This window comes from Triticum aestivum, chromosome 1B (genome assembly GCF_018294505.1).
Source record: "Triticum aestivum cultivar Chinese Spring chromosome 1B, IWGSC CS RefSeq v2.1, whole genome shotgun sequence".
Taxonomy (NCBI): Eukaryota; Viridiplantae; Streptophyta; class Magnoliopsida; order Poales; family Poaceae; genus Triticum; species Triticum aestivum.
In genome coordinates this window covers 323,289,664-323,304,701 of record NC_057795.1, presented here as the reverse complement: position 1 = coordinate 323,304,701, position 15,038 = coordinate 323,289,664, and positions in this window count along the sequence as shown.

Genomic DNA, 15,038 nt, shown 5'->3' with positions numbered 1-15,038 from the left:
TGTCCAGGAGTTGCAAGTAGTTTCTGGTGTTTGTAGTATGCTGGAGGCCGTGGACAGCGCTGACCGTAGGGGTGGGCTGTGATGCGGTAGGCACGTGGCCGGGTATACCGGGCGCCCGTTTGGTGTCACGGAACCCTGTTCACATCGTTTGGGGCTGTGAGCGAAACTCTGGCCGGATCTCCTCATGGATGGAACTCGAATAGGCGATAAACCTGGACTAGAGACTTGAGTGTTTAGGTAGGTCGTGGTCTACACCCACGTCGGCTTTCGCTTGAAGTCTGCCGAGCACATGTCGTGTGCAGACGCTAAGTGGTGGAAACATGTATGAAGAAGTACACCCCTGCAGGGTTAATATCATCTATTCGAATAGCCGTGTCCGCGGTAAAGGACTTTTGGGTTGCTTATATCAGTTCATAGACAAGTGAAAGTGGATACTCTAAAATACGCAAGATAAGTGTGAGTGCTATGGATGGCGTTCTCGTAGGGAGACGGAAGCGGATCCATAGTGGTGTATTGATATGGTGAATATGTGGACTCGTGTGCGCCACCTCAAAAGAGTTACTTGCAATCGTAGTTCAGGATAGCCACCGAGTCAAAGCTGGCTTGCTGCAGTTAAACCCCACCATCCCCTTTGTTGATAATGATGCATATGTAGTTAGTTCTGATGTAAGTCTTGCTGGGTACATTTGTACTCACGTTTGCCTATTTTATGTTTTGCAGAGAGACTTCGGTCTCACTAGTAGTTTCGCGTGGACTTCGACGTTTAGCTTGTTACCTCAGCTACGATCTTGTGCCCCGGCAGGATCTGGTAGATAGTCAGGCTTCTCAGCCTTTTTCAGTTATAGATGTCTGTACCCAGACATGATAGCTTCCGTTTGTGCTTTGATTTGTATGCTCTGATTGTTGGGTCATGAGACCCATGTTTGTAATATCTCGCTCCTCGGAGCCTATTGAATAAATTACTTGAGTCGTAGAGTCATGTTGTGATGCCATGTTGTATTTGCACATATTGAGCATATTGTGTGTATGTTAATGAAATGCTTGGTATGTGTGGGATCTGACCATCTAGTTGTTTATCTTTAGTAGCCTCTCTTACGGGGAAATGTCTCCTAGTGTTTCCACCGAGCCATGGTAGCTTGCTACTGCTCCGGAACACTTAGGCTGGCCGGCATGTGTCCTTCTTCGTTCCTGTGTCTGTCCCTTCGGGGAAATGTCACGCGATGAATACCGGAGTCCTGTTAGCCCGCTATAGCCCGGTTCACCGGAGTCCTGCTAGCCCAGTGCTACAGCCTGGATTCACTCGCTGATGACCGACACGTTCTATGCTGGGTCATGGATGCCTGTCCCTGTAAGTCTGTGCCACTTTGGGTTTACGACTAGCCATGTCAGCCCGGGCTCCTTATCATATGGATGCTAGCGACACTGTCATATACGTGTGCCAAAAGGCGCAAACGGTCCCGGGCAAAGGTAAGGCGACACCCGTGGGAATACCGTGCGTGAGGCCGCAAAGTGATATGAGGTGTTACATGCTAGATCGATGTGGCATTGAGTCGGGGGCCTGACAGCGTTGGTATCAGAGCTTGACTGCCTGTAGGATTACCAAGCCAAACTGGTCGAAGTTGAGTCTAGAAATTCTTTAGTTATATAAGGGAATTGATTGTGGGATGGAACGTAAGGCTCTTTTTACTCCTTATACCTCATGGCCTTCTGATCTGAGTCATCATCTTCTCTTCTGCGGGGATTAAGAACTAGGCTATCTCTTCTTTCCATCAGGATCACGTGTTACTAATCCGTAGACTTATAAGATTGTTGGATTAAGCCTCAGTTCAGTTTCTACCTCTGTATGTCAATTATTGATCTCGATACCTTGATATTGTGCTTTTGAGTGGTTATGCCACCATTTTTGTGAATGTCTCAAATCTTTTTTTGAGCATTTACAGCCGTTATGCTGTCCGAGTCATCTCAGGTCTCTAAACAGTCTGATGCACTTGCAAATTCCTTCCTCCCGTTTCAATGTTCCTTTGGGCCAGATTAACCACACTAATCGGTAGGTTGAGGTACCTTGTTGCCTCGGCGTAGATGTTGGAGCTAGTATTATGACCTTAGGTGTTTAGGAAGTCACCTAGCAATTTAGCAATGCTTTTGTATCCCCAGTGTGATGATTCTGGCCATTATTTTTGAAAGCATCCCGTGATGTTATTAGTTAGTAGGCATTCTATTTCTGGGTTTTGAACCCGAGATTCACTCTACTTACTTCATGTTGATAGTGTTTGCTAGTTCCTTTAGGATATTAGTAAACTTTGCGATAGTCCTTGAAGTCCGTGGTATCTTCTTCTTCCAAATACCATGAACTACTTATGGCAGAAGTTCCTCGTTGAACTGAAATATCACAACAGGATTATTCTTGATGAGTTCTCCATTATATATTGTGGCTCTGCCAGTTCTACCTTTCTGCATGGGTTATCCGGAAGAAACATGTTGAACTTGGTTCAACATGCTAAACCCTGCATCCACAACTCAGAAAATCGTATGTTCCTTTGAGTTGTCCCTCTTTAGTTGTCTTCTGACCCTCGTTTATCAATTGATAGTCAAGAGTATGCGTGCGTTCGTTTATCGATGCCTATTACTCTTGTGGTCCGTCAAGCCATTCTATCGCGGAATGATAGGAGAAACAAACTCTAGTACCTCTTCCATATCTAGGATTGGGTCAAAGCAATTGTGCTCCGCAGATCAAAATGCCAGCCCAGCTTTTGATTATGTTCTATCCTGAAGTATTACCGTCTTTATGTCAGGATTTTCATGAGGATTGCACCGGCTCTTGTGAATTCTTGATGTAGTGATACTTCTCGCCATCATTATTCATCCCTCGGTTCCATGTTGTCGCAACCGGAATGCCGACAAGTGAATCGTGATGTGTGAATTCAATACTCCTAGCAACCTTGTTGCTTGGTAGTTAATGGACAATAATTTCATTCTTAGCGTGTTGGTTTTGAATATCATTCTAAGGTTGATCATGCTACCTAGTCCTTGTTCTCGGTGCACTCCTCGATCGATGAGTTAGGATTATTTCAAATCTTCGCTCTATTGATCATATCGTCTTGCCTCAAAAAGCAAGATTGTTCTCGAGCTTAGTAACATATCGGTGGTTCGTGATTTTCCGAAGATCTTCTCGGAAGTATTACCAGGTTGTCACCTGACCGCTGTGTTGAGCTCGTGATCAAGTTGGTTTCTTGTGAACCATCCTTCTCCAAGAATCTGTGTTGGATATCCCTGAGCTAGTTGGTTAAGCTAGACAACAACTTGGAGAGTTGGAAGATAAAAGCTTGCCTGACTTAGTTCGTTCCAAAGGGATATTTTTGTGTAGTGTGTGTTGAAGAAAGATGATATCTTCATCGATTGGTCCCTGTGATCAGTTGCTGGACTTATTGTCTTATCAATCCCTTGATTTGAGTGTGGGCTATCGTCAAATCAAATCAGTACCAACGATGCTCGTAATGTTGTCCTACTCGTGGTTGATCCCTCGAGCATACACCATTACATCTTTGGTCTGACCAATGCTATCACCGTGTTCACATGATGGTGGAAGTCCAGTGATATGGAAATTCCGATGAGTTGCTGTTGAGCCCATCAGTAGCATTTTGTCTTCCCCCATGAATCATGTTGAACATCAACCTAGTGTTGAAAACTTGTGCAAGCATTTCCTCGTGTTTCGTTCATGAAGCATATGTTTGGATGAAAGTAGTGACTTCCCCTAATTCATGTGCATCTGATGCAAGTTGCCGCCATGAATTCGAGGAAGATTGTTTTGTTTCCTTGGAATCATCCCAAATCAGTCATGCACACGTGTGAAGTATTCTGTGGTCTGAAGACTTGCAACCTTCATTCCATATGTGTCCCGAGCACACCAAGCCACTGATTGATTTGTTCAAGGAGAAGAAGTTCCTTCATAAGAGCTAACCATATGACTTATGCAAGGACTTCGTTATCCACGGTGATGGTTCCCAACCAGAACTCGGTAGTGTTTTATTGTAAGACTACCACGTGGTCATGCTTGTCTGGGACAACGTGTTCACATGTTTGTAGCAGAACCAGCTCATGTTTTGGAGCTTACTATCGTAGTTCATTCCCCGAGAATCTCGCAACGTCATCTCGTCGATTTGTGTTGCAAACTTTCGTTTTTCTTCCTAGACTCGATGAGTCTGGAATATCCTGACACCAACCAGATCTGAATCTCAGGCAGATATGATGGTTTGGAACATTTCCCAAGAGCTATAATATTGGCTCCTCGATAACTGGTAAAGTGGATGTCGTGGCCAGCACCACCCAGCCGAAAGACCTATTATTGTAGTATCTTGATTGAAGAAGTTGGCCACCTCCCCATCAGGATTTCGTAGGATTTACCTCCGTAACTGTTCCTTATGGATTCTGTTGCTCCCGAAGTCCGACCTTTACTTGATGTTCTAGTTATCAAACCATATCTATGAATGGGTTACACTAGCACGTCAAGGAGAACATTAGAAGCGGAGTGCTAAATGTCTCTCGGTCGATCATCCAGATTTTATTTCCTTGGCCCCGCCAAGGGTGAAATCTGAGAAAGTGTTATCCTCCTTTGCATCTGCATCGTCCATCGCTATTCATCATGGTAGTATGTTGTGTTGTCAGCACCCTTGACACAGATGTTGGTAAAACCTTGACGAATGTGGAAATGCTCAAGTTCTTGAGAGCACGCACAAGCGCTACGTGTTATCATCGACACTAACTGGGATTCCTCTCAGTTTCCTCGGCAATGCTATGACCTCTTCAAACAGTGAATTCACTCTCTATTGTTGGGTTCTTCCCCAGTTACCAGAATCATTCCCAGCATTTGCATTTTGTTCCCAGCTTGCACCGCCATTGTGCCATTCTACCATGGGTCTCTTCCATTTCCGGTGATAAGCAAATTCATCCATTACGTTGTCTTCAACAAGGTAATCCACATCATCCAAGTCCGAGTATGCCACTCTACCGACCCCCTCCAAATGATTGCTTGAGAATTGCCTTAGGCTGGTATAAAGGTTTTCAATGATCTCTGAATCAAAGGTAATTCTTTTTGCCACTTAAGGAAATAATCTACGAATCACCCTCCTCCAGGGTGTTTCGTTGTGGTATCATGGCAACTCAACTCCTCGCTACGTTGACAATCGTTTACCACCTTCTTAAGTGTGGAATTGTTGTCTACCTAGTGAACCTCATCATCTGTCTCACTCCATCTCTTCAGATGTATGCTTCGCGTCTCAGCTCAAGAGATGTTACTACGACTCACTTTGCGAGCTGATCCTAGGTTGATTGATCTTCGAGAAGATAGATTCTTCTAGAGTTTTCCTTTCCTCTTCTCGTCATGCTAGTTGGAGTTCTCAGAGCAAGACTTCGAGACAAAGATGGTGATCGAATCAACGCTTTGATAAAGTGCACCCTGGATCGTGAAGATTGTGCTAGTTGCGTTCCCCCTTCACCTTACCCTACGCTTGAATCTCGGGACGAGATTTTTGTTTAGTGAGGGTGAGTTGTCACATCCCTGGTCCTGTCATGCACTAGGCTAGACCTCATGTGAGCATCATGTTTTAATTCAAATGAAATTTGAATTGAGGAATTTTCAAAGCCTCAGAAACCTTCTAAAAATGATCAACATTAAAATCTCCTCAAAGAAGTCCAAGAAAATGTTCCTCTTAGTCTCTGAAAATATTGCAAAGAGGTAAAACTCAAAACAATATTTTTGGTATCTCAGAGTTAATTATTTTGGGCCTTTGAATTAAATAAATAGCTATTTGTATTGGATATGTATTTGATATATAAATAATATATGTCCAATAATTACTGGAACATTTTATGTGGTTTGGTATATTTTAACTCTAGCCACATAACTATTTTCAGGATTTTATAAAATGGTTTAGTATTTTACTAAACTAAAACAACACAGAACAAAATAGATAAATAAAAACAGAAATAGAAAGAGAGAGAAGGCCACCTGGGCCACCTACCTGGCGCCCACTTACCTGGCCCAGCTCCCCCAACGGCCCAGCCCACCGCCGCCCCCCTCCCCTGTCGTCTTCCTCCCTGCCAGGAGGACGGACACCGCGACGCCGCCGCGCACGCCACCTCCACCCTGCTCGGCCACCTCCTGCTTCTCCTGGCCACCTCCTGCTTCCTCCCCGGCCTCCCCAGCGACGCCCCGGACGACGCCATGCAGCCCCTCTCCTCTCTCTCCCCGGAACACTCTCCCCCCCCTCTGTTCTCCTCACCCGAACGGAGCCGCCGCCACCGACGAGAACCACCGTGGCCACCGGCCACCCCACGCCTCATCGACGCCCCAGGAAGCTCTGCCTCGACCTACTCATCCTCCCCACCACTCCAAGCAACACCAGGAGCCCTGCAGTGACGCCATCGCCGCCATCTTCACCGACGGGCATCGAAGATCGCCGGCCCGATTCTCCATCTCCAGGTCGCCCCCGAGCCCACTGAGACGCGCTCTGCAACCACAGTGAGCTCATGGACCGATTCCCCCTCCTCTCCTGCTCGCGTTCTTGCTCTAGCCCCATTCCCCACCTCCGCCGAAGCTCGCCGCCGCCACGGCCGACGAGCTCCATGCTCTTGAGCTCGTCCGCTCGCCCGAGCATCACCAGCGTGCTCGCCGCGCTCCTGTGAACCTGCAGCACCCACGGGTTCTCCCTGTTATGCACCGTAGCGACGCGCCCGAGCACCACCGAACACCATCGCCGCCAAAGCTCGTCGCCGGCATGAGTTCCGGCGACCCCACGACCTCCCACTTGGTCCTCTGGATGCGCGAGAGCAAGGGCCATCCCCTGGTGCCCTCAGCGCGCCAAGCTGACGCCTCTAGCGTAAGTCCGGCATGCCCCCGCCGTGTCCTGTGGTCGCCGCCGGCTGGTCTCCGGTGGCTGACGTGGCACCATTTAGTTTAGGTGCTAATCGCGTTTAGTCAGTGTCGTGTGTCGATGACATACGGGCCCCACGCCCTTAACTAACCATGGTTAACCCCCTGTTTAGTTTAAGTTAACCACAGTGGCCCCACGCGTCGGAGTTGACCTAGCTGACGTGGCCGTTGACCGGTCCCACCTGTCAGTGAGTTAAACAACCCTGTGTCACTGACGTGTGGCCCCCACACGTCAGGTTTGACCAGCAGCAGCGTCTGTTGACCTGCTGACGTCACGGTGACGCACTGCTGACGCAGTAAATGTTTTCTGGAATTTAAATAATTCTTAAATGATTATTATTTTCAGAAAATGTCCTAAACTTCTAAAAAATCATAGAAATTCAACCGTAACTCCAAATTAAATAATTTATATATGAAAAATTATCAGAAAAATTCAAGGAATCCACCTGTAACACTTTCATGCATGTTAGAACAACTTATAGCTGCTGTTTAGCACAAATCAATTAAATGGCATTTGAATAATCACATATGGAGTTTGAATTTGAATCTTGTATTCAAACCAACTTCATTTAATCTGTTGCTAGTTGCATTAGCCCAAAACACATTCATTTTGCCATGTCATGATCATGCATCATATTGTGCATTGCATTGATTGTGTTCCCTTCTGTGTTGCCGGTATTTGTCCCCTCTTGATAGACGTGATACCGATGATGTGATCGTTGACACTGATGAAGACTCAATGTTATCTTCAGAAGTGCCAGGCAAGCAAAACACCCTTGTTCATTCCGATAAAATCCCACTCTCTCGCTCCTGCTCTCTTTTAATGCATTAGGACAACACCGATTCATATGTTACTTGCTGCGGTAGCTGAACCCCTTTATCCTTTGCATGACCTGTCATTCCACAGTAAATAGATGAAACCCACTAGCATGAGTAGGAGTTGTTTGAGCCCTGTTGTGCCTACTCATTCATGCTTGTTTTTCATGCCTGCTACTGCTTAGAGTTGAGTCAGGTCTGATTCATCGGGGATGAATCAGAGGTGTGTGAACATGTCCTACTGTGTGTGAGCTAAGTGTGTGAACACGATTTGGTAAAAGGTGTCGGTGAGAGGCCATGTAGGAGTACATGTTGGGTTGTCTCATTGAAGCCGTCCTCAGGAACTGAGTTCTGTGTTTGTGATCCATGATTCAGCTACTACCATACATTGGGCCCTGAAATATGACCCCGCTCGACTTCTTATTCACCCTTGTCCTCTGTCCAGGAGTTGCAAGTAGTTTCTGGTGTTTGTAGTATGCTGGAGGCCGTGGACAGCGCTGACCGTAGGGGTGGGCTGTGATGCGGTAGGCACGTGGCCGGGTATACCGGGCGCCCGTTTGGTGTCACGGAACCCTGTTCACATCGTTTGGGGCTGTGAGCGAAACTCCGGCCGGATCTCCTCATGGATGGAACTCGAATAGGCGATAAACCTGGACTAGAGACTTGAGTGTTTAGGTAGGTCGTGGTCTACACCCACGTCGGCTTTCGCTTGAAGTCTGCCGAGCACATGTCGTGTGCAGACGCTAAGTGGTGGAAACATGTATGAAGAAGTGCACCCCTGCAGGGTTAATATCATCTATTCGAATAGCCGTGTCCGCGGTAAAGGACTTCTGGGTTGCTTATATCAGTTCATAGACAAGTGAAAGTGGATACTCTAAAATATGCAAGATAAGTGTGAGTGCTATGGATGGCGTTCTCGTAGGGAGACGGAAGCGGATCCATAGTGGTGTATTGATATGGTGAATATGTGGACTCGTGTGCGCCACCTCAAAAGAGTTACTTGCAATCGTAGTTCAGGATAGCCACCGAGTCAAAGCTGGCTTGCTGCAGTTAAACCCCACCATCCCCTTTGTTGATAATGATGCATATGTAGTTAGTTCTGATGTAAGTCTTGCTGGGTACATTTGTACTCACGTTTGCCTATTTTATGTTTTGCAGAGAGACTTCGGTCTCACTAGTAGTTTCGCGTGGACTTCGACGTTTAGCTTGTTACCTCAGCTACGATCTTGTGCCCCGGCAGGATCTTGTGCCCCGGCAGGATCTGGTAGATAGTCAGGCTTCTCAGCCTTTTTCAGTTATAGATGTCTGTACCCAGACATGATAGCTTCCGTTTGTGCTTTGATTTGTATGCTCTGATTGTTGGGTCATGAGACCCATGTTTGTAATATCTCGCTCCTCGGAGCCTATTGAATAAATTACTTGAGTCGTAGAGTCATGTTGTGATGCCATGTTGTATTTGCACATATCGAGCATATTGTGTGTATGTTAATGAAATGCTTGGTATGTGTGGGATCTGACCATCTAGTTGTTTATCTTTAGTAGCCTCTCTTACGGGGAAATGTCTCCTAGTGTTTCCACCGAGCCATGGTAGCTTGCTACTGCTCCGGAACACTTAGGCTGGCCGGCATGTGTCCTTCTTCGTTCCTGTGTCTGTCCCTTCGGGGAAATGTCACGCGATGAATACCGGAGTCCTGTTAGCCCGCTACAGCCCGGTTCACCGGAGTCCTACTAGCCCAGTGCTATAGCCTGGATTCACTCGCTGATGACCGACACGTTCTATGCTGGGTCATGGATGCCTGTCCCTGTAAGTCTGTGCCACTTTGGGTTTACGACTAGCCATGTCAGCCCGGGCTCCTTATCATATGGATGCTAGCGACACTGTCATATACGTGTGCCAAAAGGCGCAAACGGTCCCGGGCAAAGGTAAGGCGACACCCGTGGGAATACCGTGCGTGAGGCCGCAAAGTGATATGAGGTGTTACATGCTAGATCGATGTGGCATTGAGTCGGGGGCCTGACACTCATGGAGCCCATGGGACTCCCCTCCGATAACTTTTCGTTCCAGTATTTTTTATATTTTCCAAAAAAAATCTCCGTTGATTTTCGGCGTGTCCGCAGAACTTTTATTTCTGCACAAAAACAACACCACGGTTGTTCTGTTGAAAACAGCGTCAGTCCGGGTTAGTTCTAATCAAAACATACCAAAATCATGTAAAAAAATTGTAAACATGGCATGAATTCATCAAAAATTATAGATACGTTGGAGACATATCGAGCATCCCCAAGCTTAATTCCTGCTCGTCCTCGAGTAGGTAAATGATAAAAATAGAATTTTTGATGTGGAATGCTACCTAACATATTTATCAATGTAATCTTCTCTATTGTCGCAAGAATATTCATATCCATAAGATTCAAAACAAAAGTTTAATATTGACATAAAAACAATAATACTTCAAGCATACTAACAAAGCAATCATTTCTTCTCGAAATAACATGGCCAAAGAAAGCTATCCCTACAAAATCATATAGTCTGGCTATGCTCTATCTTCATCACACAAAATATTTAAAATAAACACAACCCCAATGGCAAGCCAAGCAGTTGTTTAATACTTTTGATGTTCTCAAACATTTTCAACTTTCACGCAATACATGAGCGTGAGCCATGGATATAGCACTGTAGGTGGAATAGAAGGGTGGTTGTGGAGAAGACAAAAAGGAGAAGATAGTCTCACATCAACTAGGCGTATCAATGGGCTATGGAGATGCCCATCAATAGATATCAATGTGAGTGAGTAGGGATTGCCATGCGCCGGATGCACTAGAGCTATAAGTGTATGAAAGCTCAACAAGAAACTAAGTGGGTGTGCATCCAACTCGCTTGCTCACGAAGACCTAGGGCATTTTGAGGAAGCCCATCATTTGAATATACGAGCCAAGTTCTATAATGAAAATTCCCACTAGTATATGAAAGTGAGAACATAGGATACTATCTATCATGAAGATCATGGTGCTACTTTGAAGCACAAGTGTGGTAAAAGGATAGTAGCATTGCCCCTTCTCTCTTTTTCTCTCATTTTTGGGGCCTTCTCTTTTTTATGGCCTCTTTTTTTCTCCATTTTTTTATTTTTCGTCCGGAGTCTCATCCCGACTTGTGGGGGAATCATAGTCTCCATCATCCTTTCCTCACTGGGACAATGCTCCAATAATGAAGATCATCACACTTTTTTTACTTGCAACTCAAGAATTACAACTCGATACTTAGAACAAAATATGACTCTATATGAATGCCTCCGGCGGTGTACCGGGATGTGCAATGATTCAAGAGTGACATGTATGAAAAAATTATGAATGGTGGCTTTGCCACAAATACGATGTCAACTACATGATCATGCAAAGCAATATGACAATGATGAAGCGTGTCATAATAAATGGAATGATGGAAAGTTGCATGGCAATATATCTCAGAATGGCTATGGAAATGCCATAATAGGTAGGTGAGGGAGTCCTGGACTAGGGGGTGTCCGGATAGCCGGACTATCATCATCGGCCGGACTCCAAGACTATGAAGATACAAGATTGAAGACTTCGTCCCGTGTCCGGATGGGACTTTCCTTGGTGTGGAAGGCAAGCTTGGCAATACGGATATGTAGATCTCCTACCATTGTAACTGACTCTGTGTAACCCTAGCCCTCTCCGGTGTCTATATAAACCGGAGGGTTTTAGTCCGTAGGACGAACAACCATTACAACAATCATACCATAGGCTAGCTTCTAGGGTTTAGCCTCCTTGATCTCGTGGTAGATCCACTCTTGTACTACCCATATCATCAATATTAATCAAGCAGGAGTAGGGTTTTACCTCCATCGAGAGGGCCCGAACCTGGGTAAAAACATCGTGTCCCTTGTCTCCTGTTACCATCCGCATGGACGCACAGTTCGAGATCCCCTACCCGAGATCCGCCGGTTTTGACACCGACATTGGTGCTTTCATTGAGAGTTCCTCTGTGTCGTCACCGATAGGATCGATGGCTCCTTCAATCAACAACAATGCAGTCCAGGGTGAGACTTTTCTCCCCGGACAGATCTTCGTGTTCGGCGGCTTTGCACTGCGGGCCAATTCACTTGGCCATCTGGAGTAGATCGAAAGCTACGCCCCTGGCCATCAGGTCAGATTTGGAAGCCTAAACTTCACGGCTAACATCCGCGGAGACTAGATCTTCGATGGATTCGAGCCACAGCCGAGCGCGCCGCACTGTCGCGATGGGCATGATTTAGCTCTGCTGCCAGACAGTGCCCTGGAGGCTGCACATGAGTCTGCTCCGACCCTTAATTCGGAGCCGACCGCGCAGATCGAGGACGGGTGGCTAGACACCGCCTCGGGGGCTGCAACCTGTACGGCGATGGAGCCGAATACTGACCTTGTCCCTTGTAAAGCCCGTGACTCCGAGGCGCCGGACTCCTCGCCGGACTCCGAACCTCCTGCGCCCTTACCAATCGAATCCGATTGGGCGCCGACCATGGAGTTCACCGCCGCGGACGTCTTTCAGCACTCGCCCTTTGGCGACATCCTAAATTCGCTAAAGCATCTCTCGTTATCAGGAGAGCCCTGGCCGGACTGCGGTCAGGACGGTGGGGATGAGGACGACGAAGAAATTAAAAGCCCACCCACCACCGACCTTGTAGCCACTGTCGACGATCTAACCGACATGCTAGACTACGACTCCGAAGACATCGACGGTATGGACGATGACGCCGGAGACGACCAAGAACCAGCGCCTACCGGGCACTGGAAAGCCACCTCAACTCATGATGTATATATGGTGGACACCCCAAAAGGGAGCGATAACGAGGAGCAACGGGACGCGGCGAAGGATAATTCCCCCGAAAAACAACCAAAACGGCGACACAAGCGCCGCCCCAAGTCCCGCCTCGATAACAACAACACTCATAATGACCCAGCCGTAGAGCAGGGAAAACCAGTGGGCGACGAACACGCAACCAAGCAACCATCCGAACAAGATGAATCGGATAATCAACCCATCCCCGGCGAAAACAACAGTCCAGACGATCTTACGCCGGATACACCACCGGAGCATAAGAACCTCCACAAAAGGCTTGTCGCCACGGCAAGAAGTTTGAAGAAGCAGAAACGGAAGCTCAAAACAGCGGAAGACATACTCAGAATGAGGTGGAGCAAAGTCCTCAAAACCGCGGACAAATATGGCAATAGCCACCAAGCAAAGAGATACCCGAAGCACAAGCTACTGCCCGAATTCGACGAGGAGGCCGTAGAGCCCCCACAATCAAAAAGCGAAGAGGCCGCCTGGCCGGATAGACGACCAGATGACAGGCCAAGAGCGGCAAGCGGCGCCGCACACAAGCCGACACATGACACACATAAAGATCCTCGGAAAACAGATGGCCCGGTCAGGTCCATTTATGGGCCAAAGAAGAGGGCCCCAGGAAGCAACATAACATGCTGAGTGTTCGAAGATAACGGCACACCTAAATATAGGGGCGCCGCACACCCACTATGTTTCACCGATGAGGTGCTGGATCATGAATTTCCAGCGGGGTTCAAGCCCGTAAACATAGAGGCATACGACGGAACAACAGACCCCAGAGTCTGGATTGAGGATTACATCCTACACGTACATATGGCTAGAGGAGACCATCTCCACGCCATAAAATATCTACCCCTCAAGCTCAAAGGGCCAGCTCGGCATTGGCTCAAAAGCCTCCCAGAAAATACCATTGGAAGTTGGGAGGAGCTCGAGGACGCGTTTAGAGCAAATTTTCAGGGGACTTACGTCCGCCCTCCGGATGCGGACGATTTAAGTCACATAACCCAACAGCCCGGAGAGTCAGCGCACAAATTCTGGAACAGGTTCCTCACCAAAAAGAGCCAAATAGTCGACTGTCCGGACGCCGAAGCCTTAGCAGCTTTTAAACATAACATCCGAGACGAATGGCTCGCCAGACACCTCGGCCAGGAAAAGCCAAGAACAATGGCCGCGCTAACAAGCCTCATGACCCGCTTTTGCGCGGGGGAAGATAGCTGGCTAGCAAGATGCAGCACCAGCGACCCGAGTACATCCGAGATCAGAGATGGAAATGGAAAATCACGGCGCAGAAAGGACCAGCGCCGACATAAAGAAAAGAGCCCAAAGAACACGGCGGTCAATGCCGGATTCAAAAGCTCGCGGCCGAACAACAAAACACTGCCTCTTAAGGACAACAGTGACGAGCTATCCAACCTCAACAAAATTTTGGATCGGATATGTCAAATCCACAGTACCCCCGGGAAGCCTACAAACCACACTCACCGAGATTGCTGGGTCTTCAAACAGTCCGGCCGACTCAACGCCGAACACAAGGGGCTCGACACGCCAAGCGAGGATGACGACGAACCCCACCAGCAGAGCACCGGAAGACAAAAGACTTTCCCGCAAGAAGTCAAAACAGTAAACTCACTCCATGTGATAACACGGAACAATAGTGCGGCGCCCGCTAAAGTACGCGTCGCACGGTCCACCCCAGCGGAATCCCGAGATTGGATGTCAAAACCAATTACTTTCGACCACCTGGATTATTCCAGAAGTATTCGAAACACAGGATGGACTGCTCTGATATTGGATCCTATAATCGACGGACTACAATTTACACAAGTCCTAATGGATGGAGGCATCGATTTAAACCTGCTATATCCGGACACAATCCGCAAATTGGGGATAGACCCTACTAAAATTCGCCTTAGCCACACTTCCTTCAAAGGAGTGACACCAGGCCCTTACGCCAAGTGCACGGGCTCCTTAGTACTAGAAGTTGTGTTCGGATCACCCGACAACTTCCGTTGCGAAAAGCTAATCTTCCATGTCGCCCCATTTAAAAGTAGCCATCAAGCACTACTGGGACGTGAAGCTTTCGCCCGCTTTAACGCAATACCGCACTACGCGTCTCTTACACTTAAAATGCCCGGTCCACGAGGCATCATCTCCTTACAATGTCGCTCAAGATCCCGGACACGGCTAGGCGAGTCCGGCACAAATAAACAAGGGGCTTTCTAGCCGCACACCCCTTCATAAGGGGCTGCGCGTATGAACAATGAGAACAAATAAAAGCTCAACTTTATTCATTTATTCATACTCTGTTTTAAATACATTTTTTGCACGATTTCTTTTCAAACTAAGTTCTTCTCTTTTACAGATGAATAGCGTGTACACCCGTCTAGGATACGGCACAACGGAGACACAGGCGCAGACGTGCAGCAGGGACCCGTCGCAAGGATTCTTTTC